The sequence below is a fragment of the Hordeum vulgare genome, chromosome 1H (assembly GCF_904849725.1).
Source record: "Hordeum vulgare subsp. vulgare chromosome 1H, MorexV3_pseudomolecules_assembly, whole genome shotgun sequence".
In the NCBI taxonomy this organism is placed as follows: domain Eukaryota; kingdom Viridiplantae; phylum Streptophyta; class Magnoliopsida; order Poales; family Poaceae; genus Hordeum; species Hordeum vulgare.
In genome coordinates, this window is record NC_058518.1 from 42,375,028 (window position 1) to 42,382,810 (window position 7,783).

The 7,783-nt window shown below is 44.8% G+C and overlaps 1 long non-coding RNA gene and 1 pseudogene across 1 annotated transcript; both read right to left on the reverse strand.

The window, feature by feature from the left end:
- Positions 1–349: 349 nt before the first annotated feature.
- LOC123406296 lies at positions 350–1,310 on the reverse strand. The gene is made up of 3 exons (XR_006612095.1): positions 1,275–1,310; positions 749–822; positions 350–433 (listed from the first exon to the last, which is right to left on the reverse strand). It is a non-coding gene; the product is annotated as an uncharacterized LOC123406296 (long non-coding RNA).
- Positions 1,311–4,614: 3,304 nt separating this feature from the next.
- LOC123396351 lies at positions 4,615–5,985 on the reverse strand (annotated as a pseudogene).
- Positions 5,986–7,783: the final 1,798 nt, after the last annotated feature.

A 7,783-nucleotide genomic window follows, 5' to 3' on the forward strand; every position in this document is an offset into this window, starting at 1 on the left:
ACACTCTAATAAACACAGTACAGGTTGATTAAAAGATATCCATCTATATAAAGCTCTTGTTTGGTTCTACCCGAGTGCTGCTAAATGTGATGGTGGAGTTGCTGCTTGTGAAGATGCCTTTTCACTCATTGACTTCACCCACTCACTCCTTCAGCTCCTAATCCTGCCGGTTTGAGCCACTACTTTGCCTAATATTCTCCTACCAAAAGGAACAACACATTCACGCATCCGTTCAGTCAGTCATGAAAATTATGATAAGCAGGAGAGGCTCGACTATGAATCAATCGATCCATGCCCCCTTACCGAGGTGGAATTCATGGTGACATGAGAGACTCATCATCATCAATGTCTCCGCACAACCACAATGAGGCAGGTTCATACATCTAGCTGATATTGGTTATTACTCGATGATTCGCTGTCATCCCCGTGTCTTCTGTTGGTAGCGAAAAAGTTGAGCAGTTTTACATCAACAATTACATAAAAATAAAATTATTGTGTTGTCTTCTCCGTGGTGTAAGACTACTTAGTAGGGTGCATGTCAACGGAACAATAAGATGCGTTTTGTATGAATTTGAACCCATAAATCTCAGACATGTGAACAAACAGACATTCAATTATTAGTCCGACAGTCTAGTTAGTTTAAAAAATACTGAGTTGCATATAACTTTCAGGTGAGCAACAAACAAAAATCTCTATAACCACATGCTTGTTATTGGAGAGTGAACAGTTGTTATTTCACGTATCTTACCTTCATAGACAATAGAGGAAAACTTCAACTCCATTATTGACACTATCTCCATTGCAAGATTCAGGCAAGAATTTCTGTTGAGAACCAGTGAAAAAACTATTATTAAAAATACAGGACCACATGATGAAGCACGTACTATTTCATTTTTCAGTCCTACAGTGTAACATCAAGAAACAAGCGCTAATTAATTCAAGAATTACATCATAACTTTCAGTTGAGAACCAAATAAAAGTTCCTATTTCATTTTTCAGTCCCACGGTGTAACATCAAGAAAGAGCGCTAATTAATTCAAGAATTACATCATAACTTTCAGGTGAGAAACAAATAAAAGTTCCTATAACCACTTGCTTGTTCTTGGTGGATCAAAATTTAAAACATGAAGGCAAGCTGCAAGTTGTCAATAGGATCTGGACAACACCTGAAGCTTCCACCGTTCAGCTGTGTGTGTGAGAGAGAAAAAGTGGGAGAGGACGGCTAACAAGATGATAGATTTGATGCGAGGAATGGGGGTGAAGAGGGTGGGTACCTGTGGTTGAGTGCTCCCAGTCCCACGGTAGTGGTTACTGGCTCTTGGCATTGATGAAGAGAAGAAGAGGGGGGTCAACACAATAGAGGAATAGAAAAAGAAAAAAGAACACTGAGTAATAGATAATGAATTTTTCTTGTATTTGTAGGCTGTAACATAGCAAAAGAGGGCTCAGTTTTGTCTTTGATCTTCAAGCCTAACACTCACATCTCTTGCTGCATGACATACCCATCACAATGTAAATGAACTGCCCTGGTTATCACTCGTCAGAATGACTGTCTGAGGCGCAGAACATCCAACATAAAGCTGAATTAAACATGTTGCAAGAGAGGTAAGGGTGGGCTCTAATTTAGTACCCACAACCTACATCGTGCTTATTAGCAAATCATGTAGATGCACCTCCCACTCCACTTTCTTATAAGTGCTTCTCAAATTGAAGAAAAAGGAAGATCCTAAACTCTAAAATTGAACCGAACCTTTTGATTTCCTCGTCAGATTGCATGCGTGAGCATAAACATCCGGCCCATGCATCTAAATACTACTAAACTCCTATCCATGGATAAATTGCAAACTGGAGCAAGGTATGCTAAAATTCATTTAGCAAGTGACCAAACACATGGTCAGACCAAAACAATCAATTGGCTATGCCGACGTATACCTAGCAATCTAACAGAAAAGGTCCAAAAAGGAGGAGAAGAGGGATTAACCTGGTCAGACTAAAGGAGGCACCAGCAAGAGCGGACGGATCGATCTGCAAGGAAAACAAGGGGCAATCAAAGAGGAGGAGCAGCCAACGACGACCAAGGAGAGGGCACAACATACACATACCTGTAAGTCAACGACCACATCAACAGATCGACGACCCCAACAACAGATCCAGCGGAGTGACTAAATTTGATGGGACCTGCACGCAAACAAGATCATGGATCAACGAAGAACTGCGTGGAAAACCAACGGGCAACAAGGAAAGGCAACTCACCTCAACCGGCGACACCTTGCCCCGCTGCTCCCTCATGCGCGCGTCCTATCCTGCTGTGGCATCGACGAGCGCGCGTCCAGCCACGACCACCTCGCCTTGGTGCTCCCCATCCGTGTGGCTGCTACTCCACGACTCGGGCAGAAGGGAGGCAGGAAGAGGTAGCGGCTTGGGCCGGAGAGAGCGACGACGGAGGAGTGGCCAGGCTCGAGCTCGGCCACCGCTGCGCTCACACGCCCGACTCGAGCTCGTCCATGGCTGCCGCTGCTCCCGGCGATGGGGACGCTCGAGGTTGACGGGGGAGCAGAGACGCTCGAGGTTGACGGGCGAGCAGAGACGCTCGAGGTTGACGGGGGAGCAGAGACGCTCGAGGTTGACGGGGGAGCAGAGACGCTCGAGGTTGACGGGGGAGCAGAGACGCTACCGCCGGCGGCGGCCCCTCCGGAGTGCAAGAGGATGAGCGACGGGGAGGGGGCGAATGGGGAGGGTGGCGGATGCGATCTAGGGTTTGGAGAGGAATCTATTATGCATACATGTGATCTTTTGTGTGAGCTGATGAGGTCGCTGGTGGAGGATTAAGGGCGGGGAAACGCCATTCGCGGCAAGGACCGTGGCCACCGTGGCCATGAGGCGGACGAGAAGGGCGACGAGAGGCATGGATTGGCCATGCTGAGATGAGCGTCGGCGAGGAGGGGAGAGGCAGGAGCGATAGAGTGGGGGAAGGTGGGGGCTGGGAGTTGGATGCGTCGTGCGGGGGGAGGTGCCAGCAGATTTTCCACTCGCAGAGGAAGAAAGAGATTTTTTAAATTAAACCGACTGGTTTTTGAAGGGTTGAATAAAAATCGGTGGTGGAACGTGGGTGGGAGGGTAGCGAGCGTACGAGGTCGAACCATCACGACGACGGCAGATCCTCCTTTAATAGTAGAGATAATTAATTGTATTGTGGTCAGCAGCAAGAGGAATGTCTAAATGAGCAGCAATTCAAATAAAACTAATGTGTCTAGGGTATGTGTTTTAAAAATTTAGAAATGGAAGACCAGGTAAACTTTCCAACATCCACTACACTTTTTATGATGAGTGGACTGACAATCATAATTTTTTTATGGGCTACGAGTATCATATTCAGCAACCAAAATGACATACTAAGTGCGAATTGCCAGAAAGAATCTCTGTGTGTGAACTATTTTCCTGCTTGCAAACATGCGACAAAGCATTTTCATTTTCATTTTATCGGTGTATTGTTACTAATCGGTATCCAAACAAAGCATTTTAACTATACAAGTGTATTATTCTATCATAATATAATCGGATTATTCTATCATAAACTAATCGGATTACATTATGCTTAAGGGAGAAAAAAAATCATAATATAATCCTAAAAGTTCTACAGTTTGCCAGTTCCTATAATTATACAGATAATCCAAAGACAATCCACCATAAATGTGTTCTGAGAAAAAACATATGTGAATTTTATCCGTCATATTGAAGTGACAGAATTCAAAGCGAGAAACAATATAAAACACTGAATTTTATACAACACATTAAAGTGGGCAGAATCCATAGTGAGACAAACACTATATTTAATATGTGTGAAAGTAATCTGAAAAAAACAACTTGGACAAAATTATAATAATCAGTGAAGATAAGAATGAAGAAAATACAAGGGCCAAGGGTCAAGATCAGAGCTAAAAGGATGTGAAACTCACAATTTCATTAACAGCTACCAATAAATCTTTGCGGGCCTTAGCAAATCGTTTTAGCTGTCCTCCAATCATATTGAATAGAAGTGCATCGAGGGTCAGCAAGGGTGCCATTCCAGGCCTCTGAACTTTGATTGCGACAAGCTCTCCAGAGTGTAGATGAGCTGCATGACTTGAAATATCAAAGGCATGCATTTCAATTTGGAGAACACATGTCTGAAATGTATGCTAAAGGAAGCAAAATAAAATAAATGAGAACAAGGATGATCATACGAAAATAGCCAAATCCTAATCAGATACAACTAACCTTTGTATACTTGCCCCAGTGATGCTCCTGCAATTCGCTCTGGACTGATATCAGCAAATAGATCAAACATTCGAGAGCCCAGTTCAGACTCGATGGTCCTGATTGCATTACGAGTAGGAAATGGTGGTATTTGATCCTAATGAAATTGTTGTCAGCAAACACAGTGAAATGAAATCATCAATAGATAAAAGAAAGAAGAATAAAATATAGTACATAGTACAACAAGTTCTTAGCTTCCAGATTCCGAATTTAGTGTTGTTAATTACAGAAAATCTCATTGGGCTATTGTCATTTTAGGATCAAAACTTTTCAGTGGCCATATATTGATGCCTTGATTCCAGAACCTTATCTCCATCTCTAATCCCTGGCCTTGTCATTCCAGTGCAAAAAGATTATATTCTTAAACGCTTGGTTGTCGATCAAGTGAAACTATGTAATGCACGATGAGATGATACCTGCGGCTTTGAGAGCTCTTGACAATATGCGCTGGGCAATATATCAGGGCGCATGCTCAATGCCTGTCCAAGCTGCATGGTGTGGAAGGATAAGAAAAGGATTACATTATGAACTCCCGACCATGGCCAGTGAAAAGGATTACATTATAAACCTTGGACATTATAAACTCAGAGATAACTTCTTCTTAGCTCATGCCCTTCACTACTAAACTATGAAGGATTACATTATAAACCAGGGTTGAACCATCACGGGTAATTTACTACAACGGGAAGTGACACATTTTCTCCAATTAACTCAGAGTGAGAGAGCATTGGTGCTATATATGTAAAGATCCTCCATGTGATGACTTAAGATAGTCTCTGCTTCTGCTTATTTTTTGAAGTGACATAAGAAACCTGACTAAGTGCTCTACAAGGTCTAGCCCATGACAGTAGCCACACCTGATGTTGAATGCCTCTGAAGGTGAGCATGCCTGATCCCTTTTTTCACCAACTTCTCCTTCTTTGGGATTTCTTTCAGGTACAGGCACAGGCAAGGAAATCATATCAATAAGCCACAACTCTCGAGTCTCAGCCAACATTAAGTGACCCTATACGGCAAAATAAATAAACCGTCTTATCTTACCGGCAAAGGGAGCCTGACTTCATCGCCGTCCTGGATCCAGAGCTCCATGGGCCCGACGAGCTGGAAGGGCGGCAGTGTGGGTTTGAAACTCCCCCGTCCGATCTCGGCGAGCGTCGTGTCGTCGGCGTCGGCCTGGGACCGGAAGATGGGCAGGTCGACGAAGTCCCAACGGTTGACGTCCTCGAGCAGGTGCACCGGCACGACCTTCCTCCCGACCTCCATGTCGAACTCGTACGGCACCGCGTGGCCCACCAGCGCGTCCCCCACGTCGAACCCGGACACCTGGAGCTCCTCCGACTGGAACCCCAGCCCCTTCACGATCGCCTCACTCAGGTCCTCCAGCGCGGATCCGCCAACCGCGTCGGCCCGTCAGCTCCGATCGATTGACGCGTGGCACGAGAGATAAGAAGGGAGGGAGTGGGGGGACTCACGGAGATGGCCTTGGGGACGGGGGGCTTGGGCGCCGCGTCGAGGCCGCGCGGCGATCCGGTCGCAAGGAGCAGCGCTGGGAGTGGGGGGACTCACGGAGATGGCCTTGGGGACGGGGGGCTTGGGCGCCGCGTCGAGGCCGCGCGGCGAGCCGGTCGCGAGGAGCAGCGCCAGGGGCAGCGCGAGGAGCCGCCATCGGGCTCAAGCGGCGGCGGCCATCGCTGCTCCTCGTCTCCCCTATCAATTCGCCCGGATTGCCTGCTGCTTCTCCCACGAGGAAGAGGAGGAATAGAAGGGAAACAGAACTCTCTCGAGGAAGGGGGGCGGTGCTGCATGCGTGCGTTAGTGGGTTTGTTGTCAACTGTCATGTTGATCGTACGAGGTGGGGGTATTGAACCGGTTTATCGAGGGTTGGGAAAAAATCGGTGAAAGGGCCGCCTGATTTATGGAGGGATGAATAAAAATTGGTGGAAGGGTTAGCTGTAGCGACGGGGATCTGCCGTGGTCGAACCATCACGACGGCAGATCCCCCTTTAATAGTAGAGATATGCCATAGAGTTCAAGTTGAAAAAGAGAAAGAAGATGCTTAGGGAGGAAGAAGCAACAACTTGTAATGTTCATGAGGATTTCATTGTACTAGAAACCTATAAGCTAGATGATGATGCAGATGACACTCCTTATTTTGAAAGTGATGATGATCTCTCTTATGATGAGGCTAGTGATGGAGAGGCTAATGATGTCAGAAGGAGAAACACAAACCATAAGGTGTATGATGACACTTAGATGCACTCCAGTTTGAGGTTGGCATGGCTTTTTCAGATAGCAGAGAATTCAAAAATGCTTTGGTTAAATATGGACTGAAGAATTTCCATCTTTTGATATTTCCCAAAGATGAGAAGAAGAGAGTGAGTGCCAAGTGTAGCTCGAAAGGTTGCAATTGGAGTATATATCGGTCAATAAACAACAAATCTGACTGGTTGATAGTTCACACGTACAACAATGTCCATACTTGTGTGCCTAGAAGAGATAATAAGTTGGTGACAAGTACTGTGATTGCTAGGAAATATTTCAGACAAATCAGAGATAACCCAACTTGGAGAGTGGATAAAATGCAAGAGACTGTACTAGAAGATATGCTAGCTGATGTAAACATATCCAAATGCAAGAGGGCAAAGAAGCTTGTAATGGAAAAGCTCATAGATTCAACTAATGGTGAGTATTCTAGAGTATTTGACTACCACCTGGAGTTACTTAGGAGCAATCCTGGAAGTACTGTTGCAGTCACATTGGACCCTGATGTACATGATAGACATGTATTTGAGAGGATGTCTGTCTGTCTAGATGGTTGCAAGACACCTGTTGAGGTACAACTGTTGAGGTGCAACTGTTGAGATGCCAAAAACCAAATGTATCCAATTGCATGGGCAACTGTTGAGGTTGAGAGTTATGAAGGCTGGTACTAGTTTCTGTCATTTCTTGAGAAGGACATTCAGATTAATCATCATGGTGATGGCTGAGTTTTCATCTCTGGCCAGCAGAAGTGCCTCATGAGAGCAGTAAATGAAATATGTCAACAAGCAGAGCATAGAATGTGTGCTAGGCACATTTATGCAAACTGGAGAAAGCAGCACAGGGAGAAGATCCATCAAAAAATTTTATGGGCAGGTGCAAAAGCCTCTGACAAAACATGATTCAACTATCATAAAGCCATGCTAGCTCAAAAAACAGTAGAGGGGGCACAAGATATTATGAAAACCAATCCTGAACACTGAATCAGGGCTTTTTTCAAACTTGGCTCATATTGTGATTCTGTGAAATAAATAAATTTTTGAGTCATTAAACAACTCCATCATGAGAGCAAGGTTTTATCCTATGATTACTAGTCATGATATCATAAGAAAGAAGGTCATGGCTAGAATTCAAGAAAATAGGGCAAAACCTGAGAAGTGGAGTGGAACAATATGCCCTAATATTTTCAAAAAGTTACAGCTAAACATAAAGAGATTTTGAAGATGCA